This window comes from Sus scrofa, chromosome 5 (genome assembly GCF_054392235.1).
Source record: "Sus scrofa isolate SSC_HxYL_T2T_F1_AM1 chromosome 5, Sscrofa_HxYL_maternal_Yorkshire_Landrace_v2.0, whole genome shotgun sequence".
NCBI classification, from domain to species: domain Eukaryota; kingdom Metazoa; phylum Chordata; class Mammalia; order Artiodactyla; family Suidae; genus Sus; species Sus scrofa.
In genome coordinates, this window is record NC_139387.1 from 109,430,912 (window position 1) to 109,453,829 (window position 22,918).

Sequence of the window (22,918 nt, forward strand, 5' to 3'; positions counted from 1 at the left end):
ATAATATTAAATGCATACAGAAATAAGAATTATCTTTGCTAAGAATCATTTGATTGAATAGCTGCTTTTGTTTCTCATGCTCATATTGGCTCCTAATGGTTGGTCAAAGAAAAATGTCCATAACAAGCAATGATGCAATTCAAACTCAAAAGTATGGTAACATGTAGGACTGGAAGCTCATTAGTACTTGTGAAAATAAATGAAATCTGGAATTTGAAGAATTAATTAAAAGACTCAGGAGTCCATACAAAACATTCTAGGGTAGTGCAGGACATGTTTATAAGCACAAGTCTCATGCAGGCATCTTTCAGACGCTCCTCTGTGGGGCTTGAAGACCCTATTTTGAGAAATCATGAATAAGCAACTGAAATTATATTCTATTAAAATATTTTTGAATGATCATTGCCAAATGGCTATTTTGTATTCATAAGGGGTAAAGTAGATACACTTCTAATTTATTATTGAAATAAAAGGACAGAAGTTTTAAAGATGATCTCATGAACTCAAGAAAATTTGTTACTGGGGCTCCCAATGTAACAAACACTGAAATAATTTAAGAAAGAAAGAAAGAAAAGATGGAAGATCTGGAATTACACAGGTCTGACCTCAGTTCCTACAACTTGCCCTTTACTACCTCTGAAAATCATTCAGTCTCCCTGGACCCATCTTCCTCCATACCTAAAAAGGATGCATTCCTTTTAGCATTACATTATTAGACCAAATGGGCTCCTGTGGATAAACAGGTTGATACAGCACATGCGTTCTCCCCGCCTTTAATGGACCGACGCACCGATGACTGAAAATACCTGGGCAGAGCAGGAGGAACATTATTTGTCCGCATGTGATCAACACCTTCAAACAGAGGGACCTGTCTTCCTAAGAGGTACTTGTTTGTTGGGGGATATTTATAAGGTTTTTAGAAAGGAACAAAATTAAAACCAGAAAACAATTCAAGACTGCCACTAATACAACTGGAAGAATTTATCTGCTTCACAAACATGAGCGATTTCTCCCTAGAGTATTTTTTTTCACCCCCCCCATCACAAAAGGATTATGCCCAATTATAACTGATTTTTAATAATGAAATTGATAACCTTTTCAAGCATTTAGACCAGATACTGGATTAGAGTACACCATAAAGTATGCTTCTGAGTCATTATGACTTAATTATTTCAGACAGCTTTTAAAAAGTTTGATTGACTAATTGGACTCTCTGAAATTGAAAGCAGGAATCGGAGCTGTCCAGCCCACCAGAGGCTTCATTCCCTTTGGCACAACACCAGACTGAAAGGTACCTTAATTTGTGCCATTTTGCATGGTTGAGTTTGACAAGTGTGTTTGGGTTTCATAAAATAATCAAAGGTCCTTTCTGGCCTGGCTTTTTGCAACGACGACCCAGATTAATAAGAAGGAAACCCAGAGCTGGCAGAAGCTTGAGGCGTGACGTGAACTCCTGCCTTCCTCTTTCAGGCTTGCCGCATGGGCGTGTACTAGTGGGAATAAGAGGGCAGAGGCAGTGATGCCAAATGATGGCACCCAGTTCTGCGTGTGCGGAGAGTAACACAGCCCACATCAGTCTGACCTTGGTGTGTGTCGTCCTAAACACATTCTCTGAGTCTCCGTTGGAGGCCCAGGGCAGTTGGATCCCGGGGAGGATGTAAGATAACATAAAGAACTGGGGCCGTTGAAGAGAACCTTCAAAGTCCGGGCCTGGTGCCCCCATCCTGACTTCTCCCCTCTGCCGTTCTACACCACTGAGCAGGAAGGAACAGTGATATTTGATGTTTTACCTGGAAACCCCAACATGTCTGTGTTACAAAGTCTCCTTGCAAACGAAGCGCTAGAGAGAATCATTCTTGACCTTCCTTGTGTTCATATCTTGCTCGTTATTTGCTTCAAAGTTCATATAAAGGTATTTGGAAAACCGTGGTTTTTATCTGATCTTAGCTTTATAAGAAATTTTTCTCTAAGGGATTCCAAGTAAAGAGGCTTAAAGGTTAAATTTTAAAAAATAACTTAGAACTGCCTCTTAAAAAAAAAAGGTTTTTTTATTATAGTTGATAAACAGTGTTCTGTCCATTTCTGCTGTACAGCAAAGTGACCAAGTTACACATGTACACACATTCTTTTCCTCACATTATCCTCCGTCATGTTCCTTCACAAGTGATTGGATATCACAGGCATTGAGTCCGTTCTCATGGGAGTTCCCATTGTGGCTCAGCAGCATGGAGACTACGAACCCGACTGGTACCCATGAGGATGTGGGTTCAGTTCCTGGCCTCACTCGGTGGGTTAAGGATTTGGTGGTGCCATGAACTGTGGTGTAGGTCGCAGATGCGTCCTAGATCTGGTGTTTCTGTGGCTGTGGCGTAGGCCCTTGGGTACAGCTCCGATTGGATCCCTAGCCTGGGAACTGCCATGTGCCATGGCTGAGGCACTAAGAAGAAAAAAAGCCCCCCCCCCAAAAAAAAAGATAAGCAATTAGAACTAACTCTTAATTTCTGTGTGTCTATGTAGTTTCCTAATACTTTGACTATTTAAATGGCATTGAAGTACTATCTCCAAATTCCAGTTCCATGATTCTCTTCTGTTTAATTCAGGAAACAGAATTGAGGGTCAGCTGTAAGGAGTCAATACACATAGACCTGCACTGTTGTATGAGAGACATTTGAATGAATGCATGAATGGGCACGAGCTATATGATTTTGATAACATAAAACTACCTTTAACCAACATCTATAATGATATCCTCTTCCCATATCAAATAATTTTTTAAATGCTTTCTTTAAAAGAGGGTGTTTACTTTTATAAACTGGGGTGAATCTCACGATTTAACTAGCTCGTCATAGCAGAAAGGTTTCTCCAGTAGATGGATATATGATGTAAAAGCACATTCAGCTGACTTCTTGGAGGAAACATAGAAGTAACACTCATGTAGTGGGTATTTCTGATCTGTATTTGAAGATTTTAAAGTTTTATTCAGACTGCAGAAACAGATTAATGTGGAAGAAGTAGCCTTGAACGATGTCCAGTCTCCTGGGATAGACCATGGTGGAAGATAAGAAAAGGAATATATATATATACGACTGGTCACTTCATTACACAGCAGAAATTGGCACAACACTGTAAATCAACTAAAATAAAAGAAATTTAAAACAAAGAAAAATTTCTTAGGACACTAAAAGGTGATCCAGTTGGAAAATGCGGTTGCATTATTTAAAGTCTAAGCTAGTTGATTATATGACGGAAATCAACCAACCAAGAGCAGCTGGAAATCATTCATTACAACAAAGAGGTAAAATTATGCCTTGACCTTGTCATTGCATTTTTCGGAGCATCTTTTATGTACCAGGCATTTTATTAGGTGTGTCACAAACGTTACTTCATTTATTCCTCATCACGCAAGTGTTATTATTCCATTGTATAAATTCAGTCCTAGACTAAGTATAATCCAAACTATTCAATGAAATCTTGCTTAGCTCCTGGGCTCTGACTCTGCTCTCTTAGCCTAGACAGTGACATGGCCTAGATGCCACTGACTTTGACTTTGCTATGGGAACCAAAAGATACAACATCCTTAATCTGAAGCATACAGACTATAAATTTAAGATTTTCTGGGATGCTACTGCATAGGGGTATATATAAAAGTGCAACATAGCAGAAATAGTTGAGCTTTACAGCTCTGGTCACATGTCCAGTTCCAGGCAGCTGTGAGTCCCCCTTGGGGGCGCTGGGGACCAAGGAAAGCTACTATGAGATAGACATGCTGCCACTCCATGGCGTTAACTTTTCATAAAATTTTGTATCCTTAGCTAATTAAATTAGGAGCATGGGTGTAGTCTGTGCTTTTGTGTGTGTGGATGATATGTGTGTGGCATTTATGCAAGTCATGTGTGTGGTCAGTACATATGTCTGCATGATGTGTGTGTGTGTATCCATGGCTGTGTGTGTTCTTTTCCTTCCAATCCATAATCCATCTCACTTTTGGTAAATACCTTTGTTTCTGAATGTGAATAATTACTTTCTTCTTTTGTAATTTTTACAACCCTGTATCTGGAGCACTAAATTTTCCTTTTCCCTTTGCCCGTCTTTTTCCCCATCTTTTTTCAATTTTCTGCTCATTACTTATTAAACCATCAGATAACAAAGAGAAGGAAAATACAAACCAATTCTCACAGCATCTTCTACGCCTCTAAATGCCCAAAGACAAATAAATTTGTTTCTCATTTGGTAATATTTGACTGACGTATAGATTTCAACAGATAGTGGAGCACGTGTTAGATCTGATTTAGAAATTGGAAAGTGATTATGAGGCATTTCGCGTTACTACTGGCAATATTCAAGAATCACTCTTGATTTTTCTTTGTCCCAAGGTTGTTTATTTTTTATGTTTCTCTTCCTGCCTTCCATGACTGCTAAGGATTATTCCTGGGATATGTGTAGCAGAGAGACAGGAAGAAAAATAAAACATCAGCTTTTTACTTAATATCTTTTCTGCCCACGGGTATAGCAAGAATTGCAATAGAGTCGCAAACGCATTAAACTGGGCAAGAAATCTTCCTCTGATACACCCTCGATCATGAGTTAGTGGTTCGCATGTATGAAGAGCAGCAGAACGACAGCAGGAAACTCTCAAGGCCCAGAAGTGATAGAAGAATCAGGGGTTTTCTTCGGGTTGACGAGGGCAGGGCTGAGCCATTTTAAAAAGGAAAAATTCAAGCTGCAGAGTGCCTGAGCAGGAGAACGAATAGTAAATGGTGTCTCCACGGGGAGTAGTTAGTTCCTATTAGGAGCCTTGGTGTAAATTAGCATAAGCAGGCTCACCTCATAGATGTATATGGTGGATTTTGCATTGTTTAGGAATATTTCAATGCAGTAAGTTGTATATTGGGAGATAAAATTCTTTTGCCTTATTTGCTACATCATAAAAATATGTAAAATAGTCTTTCTAAAATTCGTTAGCTAAGACGTGAATGGCGATCTTATGTATAAAAGTGGAAATATTTTAGAGTTAAGAAAAATAAACTTCCAAATTAATGGGGGAAAATATCTAAGATAGGACTTCTGGTCTACAAAACTCATTTCCCTCATCCCTATTGCTGAGTCCTGAAGCACTCTGAAATTTTGTTTATTCTTTCAAATAAATGTCTTTGATGAAAGAAGTTTTACTTGAAATACTATGTGATAGATTAAATCATAACAGTTTTATTTCTACCTTCAGCCTTTCCTCCTTCCCCTTCTCTCCCTCTGTCTCCTTCTCCTCCCTTGCTGCCGTCTTTGTTGTCTTTCTTCTAATATTCCTCAAGTACAGCTCTCAGAACCAGCACAGGGCCTGGTGCCACAGAATCACCAAAAAGAATTATCTGCTGTGTGCCAGGCACTGTGCTCAAAGTGCTGGCCTGCTCTCTAGAATGACGGGGTGAGAAGGCGGTGAGGTTACCCTTCTGAAGGCTGACTCAGCCCCCATCCAGAGGCTCAGTGGGTGCTGCCACAGGTGCTCCGGGAATACAGATGCGAGGGAGGAACTAAGCCTATGAGGTTAGGTAGGGAAAAGTGGAGTTTCTTAAGCCAAAGCTCTGTGTGTGCAAGACTATGAAACATTCTGAAATGATAGTTTGGGTAATTTTGTGTTCTCATGGAGGGTGGAGGATAACATGTTGCCTTGATTTGTCTTTTTTTCCTTCTATTTAATCTTCCAACTGTTTTGTTTATTGTTCCATTACCCAATTGGCACTTTCTGCCCCAGTTATGTCAAAGAATCTGGCGTCATTGAATTTTGGAATAACTAGTGATGGGACAGAAATATCAATTTTCACATTACCTTATCCTTGTGTAATTCTGTATGGTGTCCTTTCTTCCTCTCTGTGTTGGTCTTTTCCCTCCCCTCTCCCTTGCGTTTATTCATGTATATGGATGAATAGGATGCTTGGTATATACAGAGATACAGAAACAGACTGGCTAGGATCTTGGTAGGGACAGTGAGAAATAGTAGCCATGTATATAATTTTTACATAGATTTCTTAGGCAAAGAATTTTGGTCTCAGAGACATCATTATGCTTCTGCTTCAGGCAGCTATTGCCTGAATAGGCATAATCCTCCCAATTCTTCAAGGGCATCAACAGGCAAGTTTTCAACTGCCTTCTCTCCTGACAAAATACAAACATAAACTACCAGTGGTAGAAGTGAAGCCATTATTACAAATGTTGCTAACTTAGAAAAGAGTCATATATCAGCACAAGGAAATCTGTAATCTATTGCTACACCTAGGCTCTCAAGATGGTCTTACAGACCCCAGTTTTGTGAGGTTAAAAGAGGTACCACAGGTGAAACTGCTATTCAAACTGCGATGGGCTCAACAAATCCAAACGACTTCACTATCATTTTCGATAGCAAAGGTCAAGCACGATGAGGGAGACAGAAGCAATTATTATCTTGGGCAAGTGACTTAGTCTTGCAAAGTCTTAGATTTCTCATCTGTAAATTGGGGTAACAATACTTACCTTGTAGAGTTATAAAGATTATAGATAATGTGAAAAATTTCTATGCACAGAGTTTGGTAAGTGGTAGGCATTCATTAAATGAGTTATTTTTATTCTGATTACAATAGACATTTCTAACCATCCACAACTGCAGAAAAATTGATCAAAAATTTCTTTTAAATTTACTAACAAAATGAGCACTTGCAATTCTATCTATTTTGTTCAAAAAAATAAGAAAACACCTATGACTTTATACTCCAAGCTTTAGTCAGCATGGGGGATTTCTACAAATGAAGTTTAAAGAATAAGAGATGCATTGGAATGTCTAGAAGAATAAAACAAGGGGAAGAAAAAAGATTGGCAGAGAAAAAGCAACTCTTGAATGGCAATAGCCTAGGACAAGTCGGTCATTTCAGGTGATAATAAGCACTCACCACCCCACAGCTCAGGGCTGCTCCAACTTCATGTGCAGTGGGGAACATTCTCTGCCCTTCAATATCAGATTGTACATGCAAGGTATTTGTAACAGAACACTGACAAGTCAATGAAGGCAAACCTGGTAGCAGCTACTGTCAGAAAACATCTGAATCAATAAGACACTATCAGAATTGTCTTTCCCAAGCAAAACTGTATTAACCAAAAGCATGACAGCACTGTGAAATCTCCTCACTACAGTAACTTAAAGCAACACAGACATTGGGAAGCAGGCTTTGGTACTTCACCAAAAGGTCAGAAAATAGCAACAAAATGTTGTTATTGGATCCATTATTGAGGGCCACCTGAAAGAAGGGATGGTTCTGAACAAGAGGCAAGGTCATGCCGCTAAGTATTGACTCATTTCTATAAATGCAAGAATGTTAAAAAAACTAACACAAGTTAACAAAAATTATTTTCGTTAAGTGTATATTTTTTTGAAATTGCTACTGTGATTCTATTAGTAAGGTTTCTATAGAATGAGATTAAGCAGAAAAAATACCAAGAACAAACATTAAAGCAATGGTTTTCCACGGGCTAGAGATAAACTTCAAACACTTTAACCTGACTGTCATAGTCTCATTAGAGCCTCAACCCTAACCAACCATTCCCTATGCTTAGAAAGTTCTTTAGCAGTCACAGTAGAAAACCAGCATGGAAGCAAGCTGCGTAAGGTCGAGATGGTCTACCCTTTACTTTGTAAAATTTTTCAGGTGATAGTAAGGCACATCCCACTGGATTCCAAGCACTTATCCTTGTACTATTATAATTAATTTGAGAACGTCAATCCATTCCACTATAATGTGAATTACTGCAGGGTGGAGATTGTATCTTGCCCTGCATATAACCATGCATGGCCTGTAGGGGGCAGTGTGAAGGGACACAGAGCCATAGTCCTGCATCTAAAACTCCAACTCTGCCACGTATTAGCTGTGAAAAATCACTTCACCTTTCTGATCCTCGGCTTCCTCATCTGTAAAAATGATGAGAAAGCTTTTCTACTATGAGATACATACAGATACATACATATGTATGTGTGTATATCTTGCACTCAGTGGATGCTAGCTATAAAATTAGTGAATACCTGAGAAATGTTTGTTGAAAACATGAAGGAATGAATAAACAGATGATTTCATTCTTATTAAGATTCATCTAGTGATTCCTAAATACTTCATAATTCAGAGATTAGAAGATAAATGGTAGGTAGTATTAGAAAAGTTGAAGCCTATAAAGTTGCACTCCTACTGAGAATCAACAATCCTCTTCATACTATTCTATGTATTTTTAGAAAGATGGCAATTTAAAAATACCCCGGCATCTCAAATCTTCCAAAGAAAAGTTGATGTATAAAAGTATCAGATAATCAGATGAAGACTGGCTAATTCTAGACTGAGCAGTTGAATTAAGGCATATTTATGACTCAGACACCCTAATTAGCTTCAACTCATCTATTTCTTTTGCTGATTGCCTATACTCAAGTAGGTTCCTGTGATTAATTTTAGAGTTTATGACATAAAAAGATAGCTGTCCTAGAAGCCACAGACTCATTGCGGTTCGATATTTGCATCTTAGGTTAGGAAAGAGTCAAAAAATTCTGCATTGGACAACTACATTATTCAATAAATTATAGGATAAATGGATAAACAATATGCAGCATATGGATATAATCGCATTTTTTTTCAGGCTTAAGAGGGATAAAAATTGTGATGCATGCTATAACATGGATGGACCTGGAAGGCATTATACTAGGTGAAATAAGTCAGACAAAGAAGGACAAATATTGCATGATTCCACTTCAGTGAGATACCTACAGTAGTCAAATTCATAGAAATAGAAAGTAGAGTGGTAGTTTCCAGGGACTGGGGAGAGAGGGAGTGAGGAGTTACTGCTTACTGGATATGAAACTTCAGTTTGGGAAGATGAAATTCTTCTGGAGAAGAATGGGAATGTTTACTACCAGTGAACTGTACACTTACAAATAGTTAAACAGTAAATTTTGTGTTATATCTCATCACAATTTCAAGAAGATTAAAATAAATTAGAGATTTTGTATAGGGCTAAAGACACGCTTGAAAATATAAAAACATATTGTAGTGGAGTATTCGTGGGTGGGATAAATCTAATTTTGGTGAGGAAAAAGAAAAGAATTTCAGTAAAGCCGTCACTGTGATAGAGCTGGGTAAGAAGTCATCAATTTGGTTGCACTGGCACTGAGAACCTCCTCTATGCCAGAGTCTGGGATTCAAAAAAGATTTACCATACTTGGGGAGCTCACCCTCTCATGCAGAGAGAAACTCTTCAAACATCATTTCAGTGTAAGTCTGAAATGTGTGTGTCTAAGATTATGGGTTTTAGCATTATATAGACTCAGGTCTGTATCTGGCTCAAAAATTATAAGCTTTGTTACATTAAGAAAGTTAGTTTGCATCTCAGAATCTCAGTTTCCACATTTATGAAAGCTGGGAATTGACATGCAGCGTTCTCAGGAGGAAGTAAGTCTTCAGTTAACAGTGACCCCCTGGGACAGAGGCATGGCTGGTGGGGGCTGCCTGGCAAATGGGGATGGCGGGCTGGTTTGGCTTCACTATGCCACTTCCCTGTTGACACCACCATCATAGAAAGGGCATAGCATTGTTTGATTGTTACTAGTGGGGTTATTCTTGAAACAGTGTTAATTATATTTACATCCAAAGTTATGAAACAAATTAAAAATTAAAATGTAAGCATTATTTCCTTGGTCTGAGTTGTCCAATAGAATGGATGGTATTAGATGTACTGAATGTTTATTTCCCTGCAAAATTTACATAAAAATCCTGACACCCAATGTTTTGGTAGGAGGTAGAACCTTTAGGGGTAAGTTATTTTGAAAAAAGAAAAATGCAGCTGGAAGATGCAGGCTTCCTGGCTTAAGACTATACTGCAAAGCAATATGGTCTTGGCACAAAAAAAGAAATATAGATCAGTGGAACAGGACAGCATAAACCCAAGCACCTATGGTCAACTAATCTATGATAAAGAAGCAAGTAACATACAGTGGAGCAAAGACAGTCTCTTCAGTAAAGGGTGCTGGGAGATCGGAGAGCTGCGTGTAAAAGAACAAAATGAGAAAATCTCTAACATCATACTCAAAAATAAATTCAAAACAGATTAAAGATCTAAATATAAGACCAGACACTACAAAACTCCTAGAGGAAAACATAGAACACTCTTTGACAAATCATAGCAATATCTTGTTTGAGCCATCTCCTAGAATAATGATGACAAAAACCAAAATAAACCAATGGGACTTAATTAAACTTTAAAGCTTCACACAGCAGGAGAAACCCCCCCCCCGAAAAAAACCCTGATAACAAACAAAAAACCCAAAAAGGCAACCCACAGGATGAGAGAGAAAAATGTTTGCAGATGAAGGGATCAACAAGGAATTAATCTCCAAAATATCCAACTATCTCATGGAACTTTATATATATATATATATATGTATATATATATATATATACACTTATATATATCAAACTCAATCAAAAAATGGGCAAAAGATCTAAATATAAATTTCTCCAAAGGAGACAGATGGTCAAAAAAACACATGAAAAGATGCTTAATACAACTAATTATTAGAGAAATGCAAATCAAAACTACAATGAGGTATCACCTCAGATCAGTCAGAATGGCCATCATCAAAAGTCTAGAAACAGTAAGTGCTGAAGAGGGTGTGGAGGAAAGGGAACCTTCCTGCACTGTTGGTGGGAATATAAATTGGTGCAACCACTATGGAGAACAGCAAGGAAATTCCTTAAAAACTAAATATAGAGCTACCATATGACCCGGCAATCCCACTCCTGGGCATCTATCCAGAGAAAACTGTAATTTGAAAAGATACATGCACCAAATGTTTTCTGGAGCACTATTTCCTATAGCCAAGACATGGAAACTACCTAAATGTCCCTCAAAAGAAGAATGGATAAAGGTACATGTATACAATGGAATATTATTCAGCCATAAAAAGAATGAAATAATGCCATTTGCAGAAACATGGATGAACCTAGAAATTATCATACTGACTCAAGTAAGACAGAGAAAGACAAATATATATTACATGTGGAATCTAATAAAAATGATACAAAAGACCTTATTTATAAAAAACAAACTCATATTTCAAAACCAATCTTATGGTTTCCATAAGTAAAGCCATTGGGAGGAGGAAAGAATTGAAGAATTGAGGGGGTGGGGAATAACATATACACATTATTGTATAAAACAGATGATTAACGAGATCGAACTGTATAGCACAGGCAAAGTACTCAATAGTTTGAAATAACCTATATGGGAAAAAAGGATGGATATATTTATATATATGATTGAGTCACTTTGCTGCACACCTGAAACTAATACAACAATGTCAGTCAACTACACTCCAATGAAATTAAATTTAAAAAAAGGAAAAAGGAAAGGCTGGTTGAAAATATCCGACGGGAAGCAGAGTTAAATGAGGAAGAAACAAAGGTTAGAAAAAGGATAGTGTATAAAGCCAGCTTCATTTATTTTTCAGTTTTGGGGCAGGGTCAATTCAGTGTCAGGAGAAATGAAAACATATTTTGCTCCTGTCTCCCTGTCATTCATCCTCTCTCCATCCCCAATACTGTAAATACTGTGGGTCAGCAGAGACTGTGGGTTTTCATAGATTTGTTTGTGCAACCACTCTGAGTACATGTCTAAGAAAACAGAAAACATCTAAAAATGAATTTTGTTTCAAAACTGTTTCATAGGTTAGGGCCTGTCTGTATTTTTCTCTATTTAGCTGTTTCAACAACAAATTTGGCTTAGCCTTTTGTAAAAGGTACCAACAATTGTTCAAATCGCATAATAACTGCCAACAATGGACATATTAATAATGACACAATTATGCAGGCCCATCTTGTCTAGAATTTATATTAATAGGCATATTTCATATAAAAAATCTTAGTCTATAATACAATGGCATTAAAAATACTGTTACCTATAAAATGTTCTATGACATAATGGGAATATTATGAAAATCTTCTCTAAAATAAGAAAAACATTTTAAAGTACAAAAGAGAAGGAAAATTCAAGACTAATGTTCAAATATCACATACTGAATAAAAAATAAATCACTTCCCAGGAGATGTTAAGGCAAATATGTCAATGCTATATGTCAGCATAAAATGGATAAGCAAAAACCCTGAGCAACTGGCAAAACTGCTAAGAATTGTTTTTTACAATATATTTCAGACTGTTGAAAATTCATATATAATACCACTTTGGGGGGTCATGGAGTTAGTTATCAAACCAGTGCAATTTGAGCATTTGTTTAGAGACTTCATTTCCTCAGTCTGAAACATTTTGTACCGATTCATAAACATAGGCTTCACCAGGGTACTTTTGAAAGCAGGGTACTTTTGATTTCCGTTTTCAGAAAAACAACAGCAGAGTTAAGCAATTCATACGTACTGTAAGAACATGTGTCATGAAGTGCTCAAAGGTACAATGGCGCATAAGCTGAAGCAGATTTTTTGTATTTTGGAATAGGAAAGAAACAAAATTGAAGTTTAAGTAAGGATCAAATTTTAAGGAAAAGAGAAAAATAAGACATTTACCATGAATTACATTTTCATGATAAATGAATCACTATTGCTAAGCCTGGGATATACTTATCTTTAGAGGCAGAACAGGATTTGACATCAAAAGTAAGAGTGGTCTTGGTATTGACAGCCTATGAGAATACTAGAAAGGGACTTTTATGATATTTGCAAAAGCATGACTCAATAAAGCAAATTAAAGTGGTAGATACGAAACTCATTAACAGGAAATAGTTGAGGCACTAGAATGAATAGAAACTCAAATGATTCCTTATCATGGGGAGAAAAGCAGCAAAATAATGAGTTTTGCTATCTGAGGTTTCCTTGGTGAAAGAATAATTTTGTGATTTCAGTTTCAGAAATTACATGACACAACTTTGTTTAACTTGTTAAAAAGCAGAATATATCATTTTGCCAAGCAGGGGCATGAACTGCCCTTGACTCTACAAGGGTGCATGTAATAACATGTGTTGGGTATAGTTTCTCTCCAGAAACCTGCTAAGCCTACACTTGAGTTAGGCTTATTTTCTCCAGAGAAAATAACCTCATTCACGACTACAAAGGAAGGCATTTCATGGTAGGAGAGAAAGCCTTTTTGGTACCCCTTCACATCATGAGGCAGGCTGATTTAGCTCACTGGTAGAGCCATGAAGACTGTCAGAAGGCTTCAAGTCCCACCTTTGCCCTCTCTGAAAGGGAGCTCATTGACCTCGGCTGATTTCAAGAGTATTTGCTTTATATTAGAAGAGGGTTTATGAGGGTTTCTAGTAACGGGCTTATGGTGGACTTATACTTGAAAACCAAATTTCCCCTTCCACTCAGGATTTCTAACCAGTGTTCACCTCTATTCTTCCTTCATACTTTCCTTCCTCTTTATTCCTCACAGGCTCGTATGAGTTTTATTTTGTACGATTTTTAAAAGAATGCCCTTTTAATATTGTGGAGGAGATACCTTTAATAGAAAATATAACTAAAGTATTATTTGCTAATGTTACCATATTAACTTCTATAATAAACGCTAAATAAATATGTAGGAATTCTCACGTGAAACCTATAAAATAGGACTTACTATCTTCATTTTATTAATACATGAGGACGTTGAGGCAAAGAGGTGAAGCTGTCTTCCTGAGGTCATGTAGCCAGTAAGTAACAGAAAAAGGACTTGAATACAACTCTTTCCTCCATTGCCAATGTTCTTAATTACAAAAATGAATACTGTGACCCAAAGTAATGGCTTGGTGCAGACAAGTATTGTAAATAAATATCAACGTTAGAGCAGATCAAAATTATCTTACTAAGCTTTAAAACCATATTTCTGATTTTAAAGCATTTCCCTTTGTTCTCTTTTGTAACTATCCGACATATTTCAGAGCCATGAAAGATGGTAACGTTCTCAGAACAAAACGAAGACTAATATCATGAGAGCTTCTACAGCAAAGATTGTTTCTAGAAATAAAAAGTAGATTGAATTCTACTGAAGTCTATCAAATAATCATAATAACTAACTTGAATGTAATACCTAAAAATCATGAGGTCTACTAAATTACTCTAAATCCTCTAGCTAATAACCAGTGGGGCTGAGATGTGAACACAGAGTGTGAGTTTCCAAAGCTGGTAAGGTGCCATCATGAAGTTAGAGGGGTTCCTTGATTAGCGCTGTAGAAAATGCCCCAAGTCAGGACATAGTTCAGCTTTGCTGCATCATGAATAATGGTAATTGTGGGAAACCCCTATTACCCCATGTCCCCAAAAAAGTGACAAAATTCTCAGTCATCTGGGAAATAAAGACATAAAGTGGTTCTGATCATGATGAATATGATGAGTATCTTAAATTACTGTAAGTTAAAGTACTGTTATTCTCTTTGTAAACAGGCATGCCGCTATTTGTGATTACTCTGGAAGCTACTTGATGGGAGAGGCTGTGCTTTGGTCACTCTTATGTCTCCCTCACCTGGGGCAGTACATACAGTGCATAGTACATACCATGGGTACTCACTAGCAACTACTAAATAAAGAATAATGAATAAGTGAAAGAATAAATTTCCAAAGTTTTACCAAAGATTTTAAAGGGAATAAGTCCAGATAATATCATAAGCATCAAAATCTAAGGTGCATAACCCGTGGGCATCCACTTAATTGCTAATTAGTTCATAAACAAAATGCCCAATAGAGTTCTTTCTCTTTAGGTGACCTTTTATACCTATGGTGGTCAATTGTTTCAATTTTGGGTCTACTTATTCTTTCTAAAGATAGCTGTCTTTCATCATTACATCCTTTTACCATGGTTTACTTTTAGCATGTGAAGGACAAATAGGCCATGTTGCAATCTTCTGTTTATTGATGAGTTTTTTTAAAAAGTAGTATTATATGTACATCAAGTATTCCTCACAGACAAATGACATTTTAAAAAGTGATATATTTCACTCCTCCCACCACACTGTCATTCATACGGGAAAAGGAATTATGCTTTGCCTTCCCCAGCTAAGTGTTTATTTAAGAGTGATAACTTGAAAAGTAGTAAATCAGACAGACCTAAGTTCAAATGGTTAACTCTGCAGCTTACTAAATTAGGCTAACTTTATGAGGCTTTCGGGTTTTTGATTTTTTTTTCCTTTTATGGCTGTACCTGAGGCATATGGAAGTTTCCAACTAGGGTTTAAATCAGAGCTGCATCTGCTGGCCAGCACCACAGCCACAGCAATGGGGAATCAAACCCACATCCTCATGGATACTAGACACGTTTGTAACCCGTTGAGCTGTAATGGGAACTCCAGGATTTCAGTTCTTACCTTCCTCATCTGTAAAACTATGGTAACATAGGAATAGTTCTTTCGATAATCAAGTTTAATTATATAATTAGTAGAGCAGCCAGCAGAAACTAAGAACACAGTAAGTGTCTCCTTTCCTTTCCTAACACGCTTCCTTTTTTGTAAGAACTTTCTTAGGTCTAGGTGTAAGAAAGCTGATCAGGATAAAGGATGAATTACAAAATTCAAGGAAAAGGGAGTATCTCCTGGATGACCATTATCGTCTAAAAGGTCAATCAATAACTTTGGTTTCATCAGCCACAGACTGTTTAAATTGGTATATTAGATTCCCCAAACAATAAAGGCAAATTTTCACATGAAAAGAAGTTGCTCTTATATAACAATATAAAACTGAAATTCATAATTAAACATCATTGCAGCAATCCCTATATAGCTCATTAGATCTCACGAAGTCTTAGGAAGTAGACTGGGCAGATTTTTTTTAATTACCTAGATAAAAAGCGGAGAATCAAAGAGGTAGTTGCTTAGTTGTTGCTGATGGTAGATTGTGTGCATGTGTTATTACGGCCCAGTGGTAATTAGCCACGAGATATGGAATGTCATCACCTCCCCCAGGACTCTTCGCTATGCCGAAGGGAACTGGGTGAAGTCTCTAATTCTTTCCATTATAAACATCATCCTAATGAGCTATATCAAAAAAAAATTGGCAGGTAGAGAGTAGGCAGAGTGAGCTATATAAAATTTCAGTAGAGTTTTGGTTGCAGGAGGTTTAAATTTTGAGAAGAGGCTTCTTGCGTCAATCTGAGACCCTCAGGTTGACAGTAAGTGCTTTCAGTTAACAGGACAGATAAGAAAAATCGTGGGTAGTTAATGAAGCCAGAACTTTTCCTGATTCTGTCACTTGATACAAGTGCTTGGATAAATGACTTGTCTTTCCGGCCCTCTATAAATGAGGATATTAGAAGAGGTGATATCTATAAAATAGGAATAGGGAAATTTTTTTCCTAGCTCTATGCTACTGCTATACACACACACACACACCCACCCGACTACACTTTTTGCTTATAGGGATTTATTCAAACAAAGAGAGGTTTGACTAAATGAAACTTGTGAGGGGCATTTACAAAAAAATGTGTGGTCTCTAATGAATCACAAGCCTTTTTCTAATTAAAATCTGCTCTCCATTAAGACTCTTCTTACTGAAAAGCTTTTGCTCTATTTGGTGTATCAGGAGCAAGCCTGTTAATAACAGCCATGATTTGAGTGAGACCGTCAACTCCCACTAGTATTTAAAGAAGTTCAGCAAACTTAGGATAAGGTGAATAGTTTCCAAGAAGCATGCCTGAACACCTGAACTTTTTAAGTAAATCCTCTTTGTTATTATTTTCTAGTATGTTTAGAGTCTATAGGGAGCTGACCCCCATGGAGTTGCCAAAAGAACCACTGAATATTCAGGAATTGAGAGGAAAATTATTTATATAAAATATAAAATCCAATGGTCCTCTTTCATTACTTTCCTTATCTTAAGCGCAAAAAATTCTTGTATTTGTAAGTATTGTGAAATACTTGTAGGTATTTGTGAAATATGAGTGCAGCGTGCTCTAAAGATCTTTAGTATTATTTTAATTAATTGCCAAATTGTTAAGTTATGGGCTTTGAAGCAAAATTATAGAAGGTTTGAAGGCTTTCTTATGCTAAGAACATCTTTCATTTGTAAAGTATGATTCAAATATAAGTTTTAAAAGCTCATTTACTAGTTGTGAGCTTAAAGTGCAAGTACATATTCTGTAGATAAAGACAGGAAAAATAGTCACTGTATTATCCAAACTCTTCATGTATTGATACCTCTAACTCATGAAGTCTCTGGAGATTAAAACACATATTAAGATATATTTTGACAGCAGCTTTGTTTTAATCCAGAGTATTTCTCTTCATAAATATTTTATAAAATTTTAAAGAAATAAACTTGACTTTTTATTATTCAGGCTGAAATTAAGTCATTTTTCCCTTACAGTTATTTGAGAGTAATTTAGCATCTAGTTGCTAAATAAAACACCAAGACTGAAAGGAAAAATTGCCCCACACCACAAAATGCACCAAGAAAAGCATGACTCTTTCTTGGAGACATGCACATTATTTTCCCTAGGATTACTCCAAATGAGCCAAAGAACTCTCACTTGAATCCATTCCCTCTAATGTTTGCCATAGTAAATCCTATTTCAATAAAATTATGAAAATTCAAATTCAGATAAAATAACTTATTTGGTCTAGTATTCAGTATGACAATAAGTTAGAGATAAATCAGGTCAGATAAGAAGCTACTGATGATTTTTTTTTACAGTAGGTTTATAATAAGATGACTAAGAATTTTGAGAGGTGAGGGTAGGTATTATCCGGCTCTTGCATGGCAACCATAGTACAACTATGTGTGGTTCACTCATTTAAGAAATGAACCCTTCCCCAGTGAGTAACGTTCAAAATTGAAACTATGATTTAAAACTGAGTTGTAAGCATAAAAACAAAACGTAAGGAAACCCAGACTTCTTGCGGGACAACTGCTGTGAGTTCCTACATTTTGGCAGAATGACTTAGTTGCCTCTGACGAGGAAGATGCCAGAGAAAAGCCACATCAAAAAGACACTGTTCATTTCTTTCATATCTTGCACGTCACTCAAATTGGCAAAGCTTTTTGTTGTTGTTACATGATAGAAAAATCTAATTCTTAATTATCCTTCTTATACCCAGGACTGTGTAAACATGTTCTTCCACCTCAAAAGAGCAATTCACATACTAGAGTTTCTTTTTGAAATCAAGGAGCAGTTTTTGAAAATTTTGAAGTTGAATTTATAAATAAATTCCTGATTTAAAACTGAAAATGTAAGGACATTGTCCATAGGGACAGCAAAAAATGAGGTAAAGGAGTTTGAGTAAAGTGAAGCATCACATGGAAAATACTGAGGCAGATAAGTAAAAGAAAATCCTTCTCTCCCTGCTCCTCTCAAACTTCAAAAATAAATAAAATAGATTTAGGATAAATTACATTTATATCATCATTACCATGATTAATTATCTTAAGTCATTTAACATGAAATGTAATTCATGCATTAAGGTTCTTTGGGTGCTAGAAAATCTTATTATATAAGCTTAATTTGTATATATCCTAGATAATTATTTATGAAATTTTTTGATATCAGATATACTTTCCACTGAACTTTATTCTATTTTGATATAAATCGAGATATATAGATCTACTATTTTGTTAATTTAATACATTTTACTACAATGCCTTATTTTTAAATTTTAGAGGAGTAAATTTGAAAACTCATTTCAAAAGGACCATAGTATTCGAAGTGATATAACATGGGTCATCAAAGCATACTGTGCTTTTCCATTACTCTACTCTTTTTGATACGCATATATTAAAATTTATAGTTGTTTACATTTAGGAAATTGTTATGATATTACTATTTCTACCAGAAAGAATGATAAGAATATATCTCATTTTACTTAATAAAAACATATTTAGGAAAGCAATTATTACTATCAATCAATAGCTCTGTAGGGAAACACAGGTCATAATTAAGTTGTGAGAAGATTGGAAAAAATGTACTATTGAGATTAAGTTATAAATTTTAAATCCTGCAGATGGTTGCCATTATTTAAGAATTCTAACTTACGGCTATAAACAAACCAAGCATATTGATTCTGCTGAAAAATTTTTGTACTACATACAGAGAACATGAAGAAGTTCAATTCAATTTTACCTATTTTTTTCTTCTATAGAATGTAAATGATATGATGCTAGTGAAAAGATATGATGGAATTAACATAAACATTTTCTGCAACATATATATATCGCAAGGATTACCCTGGACTCTTATCAAAGAGGATTATAGGATAAATGATTTTCAGTGTGCTCCAGTAAATTGAAATTGAGTTTTCGAAGGCTCCACTTGCTCACTATGTTAGCTTCTTATATTAGAAGTCAGAAAGGTGAATATTTCTAAGAAGAAATTTGAAAGGTCTTCTAACATTATAGAAACTCCAGTATAATTATTATTTCATTAAAGTACTTACTCTTCTTTGGGAATTTTGGGGTGTTTGGGTCTTTGTTTTCTTGCAGATTTTTTTTTTCTAAAAGAAAAACAGTAGGCACAGTGGTTAGGTGATGACACATAGTTCAGAATCATTTCATATTGTCATGAACATAACTGATTCATTTTAGCAGTATTTCTACTTAAAAATCTTGCAGTATGTACATCCAAATACAATACTATCTTGTATGTATATTTAGTAGGTAGAGTACAAGATGGATAGGATTTTAAAGTTTCTGATTTGCAGATCGAGGTTCTATGAGTAATTTACACACTGATTTTGTGAAGTTAGTTATGCTCCCTGTATGGTTTTTCAAACTATTGAAAACTGAAGTACTACGAATTTAGGCAGACACTGTTAGAGAAAAATTACATTATTATACTCATTAAAAAGGAATCATACAATTATTATCTTGCTATATTGAGTATCAACATCATTATTATGAATTAGACTTAGACATGTCATATTACCTGTAATTTTACAGTTTCACTAAAGTTAGGAGCACTTCAATAAATTATACATGTTTCTGTATTTTCTGAGCCAAATCAAGGTCCACATATAACCTAATACTATTCTAGTATATATATGGGAATATATACACACACCCATACATTTATACAATATATATATATTATATATACATATATATAATATACATACACACACATGCAGACATGGGCAATCCTATCAAAGGTAAGGAGAAAAATAATCTCACATCATCACAAAAAAAAAAAGTACAAGTTTCAGTTTAGAGAATAAAATTAAATCCTTCTCAAGAGTCAATATCATGGACGGAGTTAATGTAACAAAGATGTCAAGAATTTCTGATTTGGTTTGACAAGTTAGCAACTCACAAGTGAAAAATTTCACAGTGCAAGAGACAATTATCTTTTTACATATAAGTTCTCATCTTTTTCCTTGCAAAATTTAAGTAGAATAAAAACCAAGAAGGAATTAAGTATTTAAAAATAGGTTGTGACTGTTTTAAGAGTTCTCACAGTGTCCATTTTCAATAGAACAACAAAAATATTATAATGCCAGCAGCTCTGGCGACTGGCTTACATAGGTATTCAGTGGAAAAGATCTGAAGTGACAGCTATTTTTGCAAAGCTGCATTTACAGCATCTGTTCAATGGTTAAGACTCCAAGGTTTCCTTTCATTTTATTCCTGCTTAAAACTCAGCCGTTTTCTGGTAAAATCCATTTGAAAGAGCAACGTAAAAATGCACTTAGATTTACTTGGCTGCCTCTTAAAATATGACTCTGAGCCCCAATCAATTTTAGATAAGATTTCTATACATAGTTTTAGGATACTGACACTTTCTAAAACAAAAGCTACAACAGAATTCCATGGACATACATATTAAGGTAACACAGTGACATAAAGCTCTTTATAAGACATATGGGGGGGCATGTTAGAGAAAATGAAGGTTTTCTACTAAAAAACTAAGAGAATCCTTGAAATCATATATATTGTATGTTATTATTTACCAGGGTTCAGGCTTCCCAAAGGGATGCAGTGAAAGGATTAAACAGTTTTTGTGACTTATGAGCCATCTGCAGGGATTTGATTTCATTTTGGTTTTGCATGCGTATCTATCACAAGGATGAATGGGCAAGTGTGTTTTCCCGGAGGGAACAAACAACTATTTTATTTTTAATCTATGTGCTGAATATGGATGTGCATAGTATTTTTCTGGCAGCTAATTTCTGTCTCTTGCGTGTGTAAACATTTCTCTCTCTTTTAGAGGAAAAACAGGAAAATAATAAGAGATGATTCTGCACCTTCTGGCACCTTATCCGGTTTTTCAGGAATGTAATTGCTCTCAGTAGGTCTGACTCAGACAGTTCCTTAGTACTTTTGTGTGTTTTTACGATACTCAAAAAAATAAAATAAAATAAAATGAATCTGTGTAGGTAGGTTTATATACTTGCATGCATAAAACTGATGTCAGTAAAACTGATGTCTCTTTCACGTTCTTTTTATCTAGTTTTAGAAGCAGGCTTGATGTAGAGGAAAAAGAAAATTATCTGAGATGTAGGGATTACTGCTACTCAACAGTAGCTAGAAATCAAGGTGCTGAAACATTGTAGCTCTAATCATAATTATGTTGATACAACTAAGAAAACACTGCATGCTTTAGACACTATAGAAACTACAAACCTGTGTTTCTTATTTTTGTGGGGGAAGGAACTATTTGTATTCATTTTAACACAGGACATTTAAAAATGCCCAGGTTTTTTTTTTTTTTTTTAAACGGAACTTAGTTTCAAAAATGACAACTCATATTTATATCTAAACTTTAAAAAATTATCCTCAGTATTTCATTTTGATGAAAGGAATGATTTTAATCGAGCTTTCGCTAACACAGCACGGACCTAATGTTTATTTGGTGTTGGATTTTAAGTATGCATTGTAAATTTGGGCAACATAGAAACATTGTCCCTTTAGCCCCAGGTAGACTGGATTGACCACAGACTCCTATCTGAAGTTTTAAATTTCGAAACTGCAAAACACTGATAAACTCAGCTCTCTTTTTTGTGCTGTATCCTACTGAAATACCCAACCTTGTGGTCTGATCATGGTTTCAAAGTTGATGTGGCGTTTCCTCAGCACAGATACCACTATTCCTAAAGGACTCTGTTAACCATCTTTGGGCTTAAATTCCTATTCTTGGACCAGTGGTCAACAAGTAGGCGTTCCTTTAAAAAGAGCCACTATCAGGTCATTAGTGACTGAATGTAAGTTTCTAAACAAAAAAGTAGGCGTTCCCATCGTGGCAGAGCAGAAATGAATCCGACTAGGAACCATCAAGTTGAGGGTGTGGTCCCTGGCCTCGCTCAGTGGGTTAAGGATCCAGCGTTGCCGTGAGCTGTGGTGTAGGTTGTAGACATGGCTTGGATCTGGTGTGGCTGCGGCTGTGGGGTAGGCCGGTAGCTCTGACTCCAGTTCGACCCTCACCTGGGAGCCTCCATATGGCACGGATGCAGCCCTAAAAAGACAAAAGACAAAAACCCTGAAAAACAAAAAAGGAAAGCACTGCATGACAACTAAATGGATTTTATTCTAGATTAAATCCTGGACCCATGGGAAAAAACAATTAGCTGCTAACATTATTGTGACAGTGGATAAAATTTTTTTTTTTTTTTTTTTTTTTTTTTGTCTTTTGCCTTTTTGTTGTTGTTGTTGTTGCTATTTCTTGGGCCACTCCCGCGGCATATGGAGGTTCCCAGGCTAGGGGTTGAATCGGAGCTGTAGCCACCGGCCTACGCCAGAGCCACAGCAACACGGGATCCGAGCCACGTCTGCAACCTACACCACAGCTCACGGCAACGCCGGATCGTTAACCCACTGAGCAAGGGCAGGGACCGAACCCGCAACCTCATGGTTCCTAGTCAGATTCGTTAACCACTGTGCCACGATGGGAACTCCAGTGGATAAAATTTGAATATGGATGATATACTATATAAGGGTAGTATGTCAACAGCAAATTGCCTGTGCTT

At 36.2% G+C, this 22,918-nt stretch overlaps 1 protein-coding gene across 5 annotated transcripts in view; it reads right to left on the minus strand.

Annotated features, from left to right (window-relative positions):
- The window catches only part of SYT1 (synaptotagmin 1), a 521,895-nt gene that overhangs the window by 323,515 nt on the left and 175,462 nt on the right, over nt 1–22,918 (minus strand). For 3 of the 5 annotated variants that reach the window (XM_084957784.1, XM_084957785.1, XM_084957782.1), the window contains one exon: nt 19,397–19,453. The exons of the other annotated variants lie outside the window; for them this stretch is intronic. The gene's annotated coding sequence lies outside the window, so the exon portion shown is untranslated. The remainder of the gene's footprint in view (nt 1–19,396; nt 19,454–22,918) is intronic. 5 annotated transcript variants of the gene reach the window in all.